This window comes from Anolis carolinensis, chromosome 1, assembly GCF_035594765.1.
Source record: "Anolis carolinensis isolate JA03-04 chromosome 1, rAnoCar3.1.pri, whole genome shotgun sequence".
Taxonomy (NCBI): domain Eukaryota; kingdom Metazoa; phylum Chordata; class Lepidosauria; order Squamata; family Dactyloidae; genus Anolis; species Anolis carolinensis.
In genome coordinates, this window is record NC_085841.1 from 258401950 (window position 1) to 258416795 (window position 14846).

At 41.8% G+C, this 14846-nt stretch overlaps 1 protein-coding gene across 8 annotated transcripts in view; it reads right to left on the bottom strand.

Moving 5' to 3' along the window:
• Positions 1–14846, bottom strand: part of syt7 (synaptotagmin 7) — a 297131-nt gene that overhangs the window by 219226 nt on the left and 63059 nt on the right. Inside the window, exon 2 of one of the 8 annotated variants that reach the window (XM_062967455.1) lies at positions 1–14846. This exon is cut by the window's right edge and continues 13280 nt beyond it. The exons of the other annotated variants lie outside the window; for them this stretch is intronic. The gene's annotated coding sequence lies outside the window, so the exon portion shown is untranslated. 8 annotated transcript variants of the gene reach the window in all.

Sequence of the window (14846 nt, forward strand, 5' to 3'; positions counted from 1 at the left end):
ATGTGCAATTTGAAGTATTTAATATTCAATCATCCACTTAAGACAATCCAATAAAATGGTATCTTCTCTCTCTTTTTTCCTATGTTCCTATGTGAGTCGGTTATGCTGAACAAAACTAAAATCTGGATATTTCTATATAAATCCTCATGAAGTGCGGGTCAGGGGCAGCAGTCTTATTTGCAAACAAAGAAATATAAATGGATCTTATTTCTAGACACAGGGAAGTTTTATATTCTGGTTACAATGGCTATCGAAGTCTAGTAATGCCATTTAAAAAAAGAAAAAACTCTGCTTTTTTTGCTATAAAGAAAGCACTGAACTAATATATCCCATTGATCAAACTACTGTATGAATTGTTTGGCAACTCCATTAAGAACCCCTGAAGGCAAAGGCTGGTTTCCATTTTGGTCCTACAGAAGCCAAACCCAGTTGGGAGACGCTGTATAATCAGTTCTGCAAACAAGCATTAAGCATACATGGGGAGGATTTTCTCCCAATATCAGCTGCAGAGCAGAACTAGAGCAATTCTCCCAGCTAATCGGTATTCTGTTGTCATCTCAGTCAAAGCAACTTGGACTCCCATCATCAGAAAGGACTAGAACATTCAATTCAGACAAAGGCAAAAATAAAACAAATCCAGCACATTTATTAACCTCACTTCTAGCCTTTATTCTCCACCTTCCATATATCCTTGAACCTGGAACACAACCTGCCTTTTTATAGTAAACCTTGAAAGGTTGAGACAGGGACAGACGCACTCAGACACACACAAATTTTAATTAGCATGTGGGTAGAAGGCTGGTTCTAACCAACATTGGCCGGAATAGTTGCCACTTCAAATCTGACCCAGGAAAGGCTCCCACTAAACACATGTGGGATGTACTTTCACAGGTACAGGGACAAGATTATACTGTGACTGGTGGATTTAGCTTTTAATAGCAAGGCAAGGGGAAACCCCTCTGAACAACCTTGCCAAGAAAACCCTGTGATACGTTCATCAAAGGATCACCATAAGCCAGAAATGACCTGAGGCCAGCTCCTGAGATTTGGGGACCTTCCTGGAGAGTACAGTGTGTTTCCAGGAAGGAGATGAAGAAAGAAAGCTTCTGAGATCCCATACCAAATACAATGTTTTGTGCTAACATATCATTGTCAGAACCAGAAACTATTGTCTCTCTCTTCACAGCAAATGGGTAATTTGGGCTGGGAAGCAGAATGATAGCACAGTGGCCAAGAAGAGGTTCTACATCAAGTTCAATTCCCAGCAGCTCAGGCTGAAAGGATTTTGTATAAGGAGTCCAAACCTTCTGCTGATAAGTTGCCTGTCTGCAGAGTAGGGTGAGCAAGATGGGGAAATAATCTGATTTGTTATATGGAAATTTTCTATATTGTATGGAATGACATACATTTCATCCTCATTTCTGGATGCTGCCTCCAACTGGTGTGTGAAATGCCTGTCAATGTAGCTACACTGACGTAAAACAGGCGGGGAGCTTCCAGGGAGGAAAACAAATGTAATAACTCCAGGAAATCTTCATGCGCCCAGCATTTTAACAAAATACTTCTTTCTACCTCATCTTTTCCACATGCACACTTCATTTCTCATTATAGTTCCCAAACTTGTAATTTAGTCTCTCTTTTCATCATGCTGAGTTTTTAAAATTCTCCTCTACGGGAAACACCCTGTTGGGTGATGAAGCCATAGTTTTCTGACTGGTGGAAAATGTTAAAGGACCCCACAGTTTCAGAGGGGAGGATAACCTCATTCACTGGATTAGCAAGCTGCCTGGGACCCAATTTCCCAGGTGCCTCACTCTTCAGTTTAGTTGTGAGCCATACAGTTGTTCTATAGAGCAAATATATGCCTTCCAGGTTTCATATGACCTGAATAGTGATGGGGAATAGGGTCAGTCAGCTTGCTCTAAGTGTCTGAAATGCAAGACACACTCATCAGGTGAGAGTGGAAACAAATGCAACCATTTTGGAGTACTGAAATACAGAACTGACGTGGTAAGGATTTGTAATGGTTCACTGAGCTGGTTTCTGCACCCCTATAGACCTATACACTCATAAACAGAAGTCTTTAATGCTCGTTCCTACAAATAATTCTGACTGTGTATGGATAATTGTATTTAAATATGTTTTATGTATGCTTATTTTAATTTTAATGTAACTTTCTCATGTTTTATGCTGTAGGCACTATGTAGTGCCATTTGTAAGCCACCTTGAGCCCCCCAAGGGGTTAAGAAAGGTAGGATATAAACATAGTAAATAAATAAGTAAATAAATGTGAAACCAGCAACATGTGAGGCTGATACCAACTGTGGCACATACTAGTTCATGAACCCTAATCCCTGCTTAATGCCTTCCAAACGTAAAATCCATTATTATGACTTTATTATGACCCTTACTGTATATATGGGGGGGGGGGGCTGGGTGAAAGGGATACATATGAAGATATGGTGAGATTGTGTAACAAATCTCAAGGATAATTCACATGCTTTACAAATCAATACTAACCTTGAATTTCATTTCAATTGTGAAATGACAAACACACATGTATGTGTATACGCATAAACATATCTGGTTGGACATAAGCCTCACACTGATCGCCAAAGGACAAACGGACAACAGACACAGATTACATGTGGCTCCTTCTGCCTCTGATGCTTAGGCAACTATAGTGAATGTGAATATCTAGGGAGCACAGCATGATTGTGGGAAGAGCTTTAAAAAGGCTCATGATAGAGGATTTTTCAAGACATGCAAACCCCATTCCATATGCATTACTTTTTGACAATAGGATGCATTGAACACAGTCATATCATCACTGATAGACATGGAGAGCCAAACTGGGAAACAAAATGAGAAGATGAGGGGAGCGAACACACAGTTCTATGGAAACATGTGAAGGACAATTCTGTAATTGTTGTGACAGGGAAGAGATTAAAATTCAGAGACATTTCCTTTTCTACTTTTCAAAATGTCAAGAAATACCAGAACAGTAGCTGGACAAAGTGAGCAACCTTCCCTTAGGCAAAGAGAAAGGAAGAAATGGGTGGCACAAGGGTGGACAGAGGAAATGACCTGAATTTTGAGACAAATGATGGAGACATCACCAATAGCTTAACAATATTATACAATAAGCTGACAATATTATGCAATGACCTACTGCTGTCTTAGAAACAGGAAATCCTCCCAAAAAGATGGATCATATCAGGAAAGAAGCTTTGTAGTTCCTTGGCTAATACAAATAGCAACACCAAACATTATGGTGCTATTGCTGTTGTCTTTTGCACAGTCAAAGAAGCTGGTAGTGAGATCCAACGATCCTTTTTCTACTTACTTACTTACTTACTTAGGCGATCCCTCGTAGCTCGAGGACTATTGTCTTCCATCTTGGGGGTGGGTTCTTAGGTGGCTGAAGAGACCGATTCTTGACCCGCATATTCTCCCGCAGTGAGGACATCGGTTTCCAGGTGGAAGGCGGTCCCGGTCGGTGTTAGCTTGACGCTCCTTCCTCTTGGCACGTTTCATCCTTAGGCCCTCCATTCGTGCCTCTTCGAACTCCGCAACACTGCTGGTCACAGCTGACCTCCAATTAGCGCGCTCAAGGGCCAGGGCTTCCCAGTTCTCAATGTCTATGCCACAGTTTTTAAGGTTGGCTTTGAGCCCATCTTTAAATCTCTTTTCCTGCCCACCAACATTACGTTTCCCATTCTTGAGTTCGGAGTAGAGGAGCTGCTTTGGGAGACGGTGATCGGGCATTCGGACAACGTGGCCAGTCCAGCGGAGTTGATGGCGTAGGAGCATCGCTTCAATGCTGGTAGCCTTTGCTTCTTCCAGCACGCTGACATTTGTCCGCCTGTCTTCCCAAGAGATTTGCAGGATTTTCCTGAGGCAACGCTGATGGAAATGCTCCAGGAGTTTGGTGTGACGTCTGTACACAGTCCACGTTTCGCAGGCGTAGAGCAGGGTTGGGAGGACAACGGCTTTATAAACAAGCACCTTGGTATCTCTATGGATGTCCCGGTCATCAAACACTCTCTGCTTCATACAGAAAAATGCTGCACTCGCAGAGCTCAGGCGGTGTTGTATTTCAGTGTCGATGTTGACTTTTGTGGAGAGGTGGCTGCCAAGGTAGCGGAAATGGTCAACGTTTTCTAATGTTACACCGTTAAGCTGTATTCCTGGCTTTGCAGAGGGATTAGCTGGTGCCTGTTGGAAGAGCACTTTGGTTTTCTCGATGTTCAATGAGAGGCCGAGCTTCTCGTATGCTTCTGCAAAGGTGTTTAGAGTGGCTTGTAGGTCTTCTTCTGAATGCGCACAAACTACGTTGTCATTAGCATATTGGAGTTCTATAACAGATGTTGTGGTGACCTTGGTTTTGGCTTTCAGTCTGCTGAGGTTAAATAGCTTGCCATCTGTCCGACAGATGATTTCCACTCCGGTGGGAAGCTTCCCATCAACAAGGTGAAGTATCATAGCGATGAAGATGGAAAATAAGATAGGGGCAATAACACATCCCTACTTGACACCTGATTCCACCTTAAATGGGTCACTTTGGGAGCCGTTGCTGTCCAAGACTGTTGCCATCATGTCATCATGGAGGAGCCGCAGGATGTTCACAAATTTGTCAGGGCACCCGATTTTTTGGAGAATGGTCCAGAGAGCGCTGCGATTCACTGTGTCGAATGCCTTTGCAAGGTCAATGAATGCCATGTACAGAGGTTGGTTTTGTTCCCTGCATTTTTCTTGGAGCTGTCGAGCAGTGAAGATCATGTCCACTGTTCCTCTGGAGGGACGGAAGCCATTCTGGGATTCTGGGAGGGTGTCTTCTGAAACAGGGAGAAGGCGGTTTGCAAGGATTCTTGCGAGGATTTTCCTGGTGGAGGTTAGAAGGGAGATACCACGATAGTTCCCGCAGTCTGTTCTGTCCCCTTTCTTGAAAAGGGTGATGATGGTGGCATCCTTGAAGTCAGCTGGGATTTTCTCGGTCATCCACACCTTTTCAATGAGCTGGTGGAGTTGTTGTATCAGCTCAGGTCCACCCTCTTTGAAGACTTCAGCAGGAATCCCATCAGGTCCGCTGGCTTTGTTGTTTTTTTGTTGGCTGATGGCATTGCTGACTTCTTCCAAACTAGGCAGTGCTGCAAGCTCATCCCTGGTTTGTTGTTGCGGGATTTGTGAGAGGGTCTCTTCGGCCACAGTGGAGCTGCGATTCAGCAGGTTCTGGTAGTGCTCTTTCCAACGTAGTGCAATTGATGTTTTGTCCTTCAGAATTTTGGTTCCATCTGATGAGCGTAGAGGCTGTATGCCATGGTTTCTTGGTCTGTAGATTATCTTTGTGGCTTTGAAAAATCCCTGAGCGTCATGGGTATCTGCAAGGTGTTGGATTTCTTCAGCCTTCTTTGTCCACCAGATGTTCTTGAGTTCTCTGGTCCTTCTTTGGACCTCAGCTTTTGCACTGGCATAGATCTTTTTCTTGGCAGCACAGTTGGTGTCTCTCTGCCATGTTTGGAAGGCTTTCCTTTTCTTATCGATTAGCTGTTGGATGTCGTTATCATCAAACCAGTCTTGATGTTTCTTAGTTTGGTATCCAATGGTTTCTTCGCAGGCTGTGATGATGGAGGTCTTCAGTTTGTTCCAAAGTTCCTCAACATTTTCGGGATGTTCTGTGGGTAGATGATCCTTGAGTGTTGTTTGGAGAAGGGCTCGTTTGGAGGGCTCCTGAAGGGCTTGGGTGTTCATTTTGCGCCTTGTTTTTCTTCCTTGGAGTCTGTGTTTGAGGACGATCTTGATAGCCATTGTGGATTGGATTAACCTGTGGTCCATCCAGCAGTCATCAGCACTTGTCATGGCTCTTGTGAGAAGCACATCGCGGCAGTCTCTGGCACATGTGATAACAAAGTCCAAGAGGTGCCAATGCTTTGACCGAGGGTGCTTCCATGATGTCTTGAGCTTGTTTTTCTGGCGGAAGAGCGTGTTGGTGATGACAAGGTTGTGCTCTCCGCATTTGGTGAGAAGCAAGATGCCATTTGAGTTGCTGTTTCCAACCCCGTCTTTTCCTATGATCTCCGGCCACAGGTTGGAGTCCCTTCCGACTTTCGCATTAAAGTCCCCAGGAGGATGATCTTGTCCTCCTTTTTCTACTATCCTAACACAAGATGGACAGTGAGGCCACTCAGCCTTTGGAATGAACACATACATAGGGTTGCTGTATGTTTTCCGGGCTGTATGGCCATGTTCTAGAAGTATTCTCTCCTGACGTTTCGCCCACATCTATGGCAGGCATCCTCAGAGGCATACCTCACAACCTCTGAGGATGCCTGCCATAGATGTGGGCAAAACGTCAGGAGAGAATACTTCTAGAACATGGCCATACAGCCCGGAAAACATACAACAATCCTGTGATCCCGGCCATGAAAGCCTTCGACAACACATTGAACACATACATAATTTTCACTTGTCAAAGAATGCAGACATTATGTGTGTGTATGCGTGTGCTATCAAATAGCTTCTCAACTTATGGTGATCCCATGGGTTTTATAGGGTTTCTTTAGGCAAGGAATACCCAGAAGTGGTTTTGCCAGCTCCTTCCAATGATACATAGCTCGCACAACCTGGTATTTGTTGGTGGTCTTCCACCCAAATTTTAATTAAGCATGACTCTGCTTAGTGTCCAAGCTCAGGTGGAATCTGGTGCCTTTAGGATATTTAGGCTGCTTGCAGTTACCATACTTACTGATAAATATATGCAGTGGCCATGTCCTTGGCATTGCAAACAAAACATTTCTCATTGTACGTCCCCAAGCTGCAGGTTTTCACTTTAAAGCCTTGGCAGTGTAAATCAGTGCTGGTAATAGAACTAGATGGAAGACAGCAGCAGATAATCACCCGTAGCATCTCCATCCAGTGTTACTCATCAGTACCCTGCCTTTGCAGCCCAATCAAACTTATTTCTTACAGAAATTTTATAAAATAAAGAAGCAAGGAAATATGTAAATAAAACATGTGTTTTTCTGCAGAGGAGAACTCGGGTCATGCAAATGATTTTGTTCTTACAAAACAGTATTTGATGTGATCTCAGTCACTTAGGCAAAACCAGATTGAATGGGTGAAGAATTCTAGCAGGTGGGTTACGAAGGCAAGGAAAGACATTGCAGCTTTCCCCAAACTCAAACATGAAAGCCAAAAGGATACTCATTTATACAAATCTTCGTGTCCCTGTTCTCAGAAGGGCACAGTAGTTTGCAAAGCATGTCAGTGCCCTTCCAATATCGTTTTACTGTTGGGACATTAGTCATTACAAAAATGTAATTTGAAAACAGAAACACCCATTAAAAAGCATGTGTACAAGTCAATTGCATTTGTCTTAATAAATTTCTCATGTTCATTGTCTAATGTCAATTTTTTAAAGTGGCAATTGTTTTAATTACCTTGAAGTACACTGTGTTTGGATGTGCCTTCGTGTTGCCTGGTGACTTATGCAACCCCATAAATTTCAGTGGGAAAGGAATAGTGAGAAGTGGTTTTGCCAGTTCCTTCCTCTGAAACTTAGCCTACAGCACTTGTCATTCATTGCAGTCTCCTATCCAAATACTAACTAGTGCTGACCCTGCTTGGCCTCCAAGATCAATGGGACTTGTTGTCTTTCAGATACACTACTTAATTGCTAAAAAGACCTCATGATTTATGATTTATCATGACTTGAGGAGCCCAAAAAGTGTTAAGAATACTCAGAGCAAGTGTTTTGACAATGTTTTGTAAGAATCCTTTCAATCAGAAAAACTTCACATACACTGTAGCCCAACTAACCAAGTGTTGTGTCTCACCAAGTATAACAATTCCAGGTTTAGCACTAAAATCAGTTTTATAAGTTGTACCTTTTTGCCAGTCTCTGCACATAATTGGGGCTTCTGGGCTGGACACAGACCTCCGCTTTCCTCTTCCCAACCTTATCCTTTGGGTCGCTATCTCTTAGGGGATGAGATGAAGATTACTCTACCTGAAATGAAGTTGTGATGATGGGACTACCAAAGTAAACAGACAGAATATGCTACAAAAACTAGCACAATTCAAAATTACTCACACCTGTATCCTCTTGAGTAAGTTTAAATTCTGAAAAATGCAAATTCAGCTTCCAGAGAATCTTATTTTCAATATTTTAATGTTTTTTTTAAAGAAAAATGATGCAACCTTGTAGATCACAGGGTGGTTGATCCAGGCGTCTAGCAATCAAGGGACCACTCTTTCCTGCCAATGACTGTGTTTGTCAATCATGTCAATGATGACACAGTTTAAAAAAGTATACAGTACATATCAATTTGTATAATTTATGCAAATTGATTGCAGAGATTTTTTTTCTTGGTGCAGACTATACAGATGTTAGTTTATTTGGTACAGAATTTAGAGGTATCTCCCCGCCCACCTACCACTATTTGGTACAATAGTCTGACTGACTAGTCTAGGGGAGAGCAGGATTTATAGACAGCTGAATGCAAGCGTGTTTCAGCTCCTTAGGTAATGGTTTAAAGCCAAGGATGTTTAACTTTACAGCACTGGTTCTCAACCTGTGGGCCACAAAAAAAAATCCAGTCTGCAAACTTCCTTCCTCTTTATTTATTTTATTAATTTTATTTCCATTCATTTCTACAGAGCTGACCATTGTATTGGACAGACCACATTAGATCTAGATTATTAAATATGGTTTTCTGTGGGCGAGCAGATGGCAACTACTGGATGGCATATGTTCTGTATCAGAAACTAGAGCTAATGTGGTCTATCCAATGCAATTTTCTGAACCAGCACCCCAAATAACCAGACTGATTCTAAAGTTGACCAAAAATTGATTCATAACCCTTTTGGCACTAATGTTGGAGAGTGGACCCTGGTCAAAGTGGCCCTTGTTCAAGTGGGCCCTGGTCAAAAAATGGTTGGGAACCACTGCTTTACAGTGGCCATGACTTCACCTACTAATCCACTGAGGCTTCCCTTTTTTCCTCTGAGCTTAGCTACATCATGCAATGACACATCGTTGTTTTAATGCAAAGTATTATAACTGGGTCAGTCTTGAACAGGAAATTAAAATGCATGAACTTTAGAAAATATCTACTCCTGGTAAGAACTAGTAGTTCAAAAAGGCAATGCCATATTTGCTACCTATGAGTATCTACAATGTCAGAGGGTGAGTACCATCTATGATTTTAAGTCACCTGTGTTTTATGAGGTAAGGAATAAAGGTGGCTTCAACAGTTCCTCTCTCTAAAATCTAACCTACAACATCTGATTTTCATTGGTGGTCTTCCATCCAAGTATCTATCAGAACAGAACCTGCTTCATTTCTAAAATCAGATGGGATCAGGAGCCTTTAGGGTATTTAATCCACATTTCACATTTGAAAATGGGACATATCTGGCCAAGCAAGAATGTAGTCAAATGGCAAATATTATTAATGAGGGAGCACACAAAGCGAGGAGAAGCTGCAGCAGTTTGCTTCTCCCTCAGGTTACTGGGAAGGGCAACATTCCTCCCCTCGTGAGTTAATTCAGCAGAAGCTACTTTTGTACTTTGAACTCAATTTGACTCAACTGAAATAATCTGAGGCCAAAGGGGGAAATGGGAACAGAAGGCAGTAAAGAAGACACTTTAAAAACAGAGGATTATTAGGATTATTTTTAAAACATTGGGACAGTCAGAAGATATGGTAATACTCTGTTGAGGAAAGGACGTTTCAGAAAGCATTAAAATGTGTTCTTGTGCTATTTGGGGAACTATTGTGTCCCAACCTTTTCTTTCTCATGCAGTTTTATCCCAAGCACATAATGCTGAGTGTTAGGGTTACTAATCAAGATTATGTCATCTCTTGAGAATTCAGAGCAAAAACATGGGAGCTAGGAGGTGGGTCCTGGTGATGTTGCATGGGAAGCTCCTGGTGATACCATCAAAGCATTACATATTAAACATCAGTCACAGTTGCAAAGCAGAAGTTATTCAGTTTTTTACACCCTCCATTTCTAACAATTTAGGACTATACACAAACCTTTCAAAGCAGAATTTTCACTCTGAGACTTCTTTCAATTGCCTTGAGGTCCATTGATAACAGCCAAATCTAGAGACCCAGGGCCAATTCCATAGATCTGTGGCCCTACTACTACATCAATATTTACGAAATTGGGTATTCTGGTAAGTACTACTGCATATGTGATAGGCACAGATAAAGGCAGCTACTTGTATTTTTTTTTTAACTTTTCTTGTGGATTTGGTTGTAAATGCTGTCATCATAAGCAACTGCATTTTGGAATTTATCACAGCACAACTCGCCAAAGTCTGCAGATTGTGCAGTATGTTAAGCCATCCTGTTCATCTGGGTAGAAAACTAAGCAAAATGCTGTCTGAATACTGATGTGCTCATTTCTCACTAGTGGCCTTGACATCGTAGAGCATATCTTAATGCCAGAGGGCCCAAGAGGGTTGCCTGACAGGTTCTGGGACTTTAAAGCCCTTTTCCTTATTTGCCAAGCTTGTCCCAATAAATCTCCGTATATTTTTAGGTTGCAACTGGCATCTTGTGAATTTATATCTTTCATACCTGTGCCAGCTCAGGAGTAAGGAAACACAGCAGCCAAATGCTCGCTCAGTACAATGTGAAGCCAAGCACAACACATACCTAGCCAGTTCTAGGGAGTACTGTAAGTGGGATACAGCCAAAAGAGAAGTTTATCTGGGCATCAAACTGCTGATTAGCTGGATTCCTTATGTGTCTCCTCCCAGGCTTGAGAAAATGTCTCACGTAGCCTGCAGTTATGCATATGGGTGTGCGCACCTGTGTTTATATTATTTTATATGCTCTAAACCAAAATACCTAAACAGCAATTACTTTTATGCAAGTGCATCCATACCATAAATACTCCAGGGAACAATTCTAAAGCCTAGATAGAAATGACAAGTCTCTGTACAGTGGGCTTCAGGATCCTTTGGGATTTGGTTCCAGGAACCTTCTGTGGATACCAAAATCCATGGATGCAGAACTCTGATGCAAAGGCACTGCAAAATGGCAAATGAGTGCCAGAGAGAGCCTGAGGATGTGTGAAATAGTGGGAGGCAAACTAGAGCATGCCTACATATCAGAATGTGGCCAAATAAAGATCTGCTTTTGGGATTCCCTCCCCCTTCATATTTTAAGTCATGGTTGCTTGAATCCATAGGTGTATAATCTGTGGATAGAGGACAGAAGGGCATATACATTCTATCTATACCCCTCCAATGCAAAGGGAATCCAAATGGTTATGAGGCTACTTCAAGTAGCTGAATCTTTGCCTCGTAGTGGTCAGTATACCCATTGAGCACTGTGGTAAGGCCTTAGATTGGGGAAAATGTCGCAGTGCTAAATATTAGCTTGTATCAAGGAAGTTGCACACAACACATAGAAAACTACAAACAACTCTTAAAGGCCTTACCTGAAGGCCCTGGTTCTCTGCCCCCGTGCTAAATCCCATCTCATTCCACCTGATTTCAGATGGACCACTACTTTATCTTAGTTGCTAGCAGAAAGACAGAGGGAATGAGAGAGAAAACGGCATCCAAATCCCTAGAGATGTCAGGTTGTGTATTGATTACTTGTAAGGAAAATATCTGTATACATGCCATATCTTTCAACCGTCCCAATTTGCCCTGTTCTTTCGGCTGCTGTTGTAATGTCCCAGTTGCTCACACTTCCTCCTACCCTTAGATCTATGAACAGATTGAATGTACACCATAACTTCATCTGGACATATGTCACTTAAAGAACATGGTGAATGGTGTTAATATTTCCTTCTGTATGCTCTTCTGTAAGCTGTTTTCTGGAAGATAGCTACTGTCTTATCCTGGCTATTAAACAAGAGCCAGCAACCTGATGATCTCCTGATTTTCGGGGCAACCAATGGTCACTTGACTAGCATGTCTGGTGGTCAGAAAATTGGAACTTATGGTCCCACTGTACATCCTTGCTATAATTTTATGAAATGATAGAAGTGGTTGATTCTCTGAGCTGTAAGAATCCAAACAATGTTTAAAACAGTTTTGTAGAAAATATAAAATACATTATTTCAAAATCTCACTTCAAGTTCCAACGAGAGTATACCTGCTGAGTTGTAAGTCAACATATATGTAAATGGCATTTATTCAATCGGCCTATTTCATTTGGGACCAGTAATTAGATTTAGATCTGAAACAACACTATTTTGACAAAATGTCCAATAGGTAATCAGCAATGACTGATTGTCTTTGAAATATCTTTATGCAGACTACTTTCCATGCTATGTCCTCAGTTTCTGACAGGTTCATACAGTAATCATGGACACATTCATGGATCAAAAGCTGCTGTCTCTGCAGTTAAAATAGATTTTTTTTTGGTGCAACAGTCTGAAGCAGCTTAGTGAAATCAATGTACAGTCACGGCATCTCCATCTGTGATCCATCATAATAAAATTATCTTCAAAATTTTGAAATGGCGTGGCAGCACAACTACAACTCTGGAAAAGATGCAGAGAATTTGATATGGAGAAGATGACACTTCCATTATTTATATTATTTATCTGATTTAAAATAAAGGGCATATGTTATCAACTACTTGAGCTGAGCTTTTTGCAAGATGAAGTGAGAATTGTAAAGGACTTTGTCTCAGCAGTGACAGCAAAATTGATAATACACGTATAATATCTTGGGACTACCACTTTTAGGTGATGGATTAGGAGGAAGGGCGGCAGGGCAAGGCAGGGAGCTGGATGGTGAAGCGAATTAACACATTTGAAATATGGTGCTGGAGAAAAATTCCATGAATAGTGTGAACTGCAAAAAACAGCAAAACAAATGGATCCTAGTGGAAATCAAGCCTGAACCCTCCCTAGGAGCCAAGGTGTCTACCCTGAGATGTCGACTCCTTACTTCTTACTTTTGTGAATACCTTTTCAAAAGAACTGAGCTGAGATGTGCCCTGTTCAAATCTCTACTTAATCAGAAACTCACATGTGAAAACCTTACCCAAACTGCTAGAATTCCAACCTCCACTCCTTCTCTAGTAATATGTAGATACATTATACTGACCTGGCTTGCAGAATGGTTGTGAGGGTCTCTGAAACAGTGTACGTGAATTACCTGAAATGCTTGGGATGTGATTATATAAATGCTACATTATGTGAAAGGGGCGAGGTTGGATAATGAGAAATACATTATGTCTCTGGCAAGATTCCAAAATCTAATCTTCCTAACTTTGATAACTTTATTTACTTGATAGAGGCGTGAAAGAGTACAAAGCAGAAAGCGGTTGTAGACTATGAGTCCATTATTCAGTCTGAAGGAAGAAATAGAAATACAGTTCAGCAGGGCTCTAGTATTTCCAGAAAAGGCAACAGACTTCTTGGAGCTATAAGAGTCTTGAGTGCCAAGTAGCATCAGGCTGTGCTTTCCAGCATGAGACCAAGCAGAGAGAACACATTAAACAGTCTTGGTCTGTGTTACTGCCTGATCAGCTCCATGCATCAAGTAAAGGCCACAGAGCGAATCTGGCTTCACAACTATTAAAAGGCATGTCAAGGTGCACCCTTAATTTGGTTTCAGCCTCCAATAAAGGTAAAAGTTATTATATTGGGTTTTAATTGGCTGAGTTTTACTTACACAGCACCTAAACATTCTTTTCAGATGTAAAGCAATGGAGTCACTCAGGGCCAGGAAAGGGAGCTAAAGCTTACTGGTTTTTTCTCATTCAGCTATTTTAGCCAGCTTTGTTACAAGAGAGAGGAGCATGAAAGCTTAAGGCATAGTAAGAAGTGTTTTACATGAGCTCAACATATAATAAAGGCTCAAATCCCTCTGCCCCTCCCTCCCTCCCTGAAACATGTGTGGATGAGGCCGCAGATGACAGGTGCTCTTTTCCCTTGGCTGGTAGGTTGTGTTTGCCAGAGGGATAATTAGAACAAGCTCATTTGTGTTCCTTCTGCCATGGGGACACAGAGGGCAGGTGGCTTCTACTGTACTATTAACTATTTAATTGGACACAATAGTCTCTCACTCCTGTACCTTTTTACTGCCACCAGGGAGACCAATTAGCCTCACCCCTGCCACTGCCTCTTTTCCATTTATGGAATCACAGAATCGTAGGGTTGGAAGGGACCACAAGGGACATCTAGACCAACCCCCTATCATGCACAACCTGGCACTCTTATCCAGGAACTCCTTCCTCACAGGACCAAGGAATTCTGAGTCACCCCGTATCTCACATCATGTTTCTTACTTGCTCCATTGTAACTAGTCCATCTTCCTCACAATCTTCTCCCTACCTCATCCAAATAGTCTTCCAGTAATCTTCTGTACTGTTAAGATAAACCATTCTATGCCTACAGTGCTAACGTATGAGCCTCTGAACCAGAATAGCACAATTTCCAAAAAGAACAGCTTTTTCTATAATAAATAGACTTTGGCCATACTGAGGATCTCTGTTTTTTGTTACTTCTGCCATATTTTTTTCTCCTGACAGTGGATACTGGATTCCCCTTTTCTGCTGTTCTGGGGAGTCAGTTTGGTATAGTGGTTTGAGCCTACAACCCTGAAAACCTACATTTGGATCCACACTCAGCTGTGGAAACCCACTGGGTTCCTTTGCGCAAGTCACACTCTTTCAGCCTCAGAAGAGGGCAAAGGCAAACTTTTTATGACCAAATTTTGCCAAGAAACCCCCATGGTTTGCCATGAGTCAGGAATGATTTGAAGGCACACAACATAAAAAACTTTCCATGACAATTTTACATGCAGTACAAGTGAAGAAAAAGCCAAATTAGCTCTGACCCTTCCATATTAGCTAGAAATCT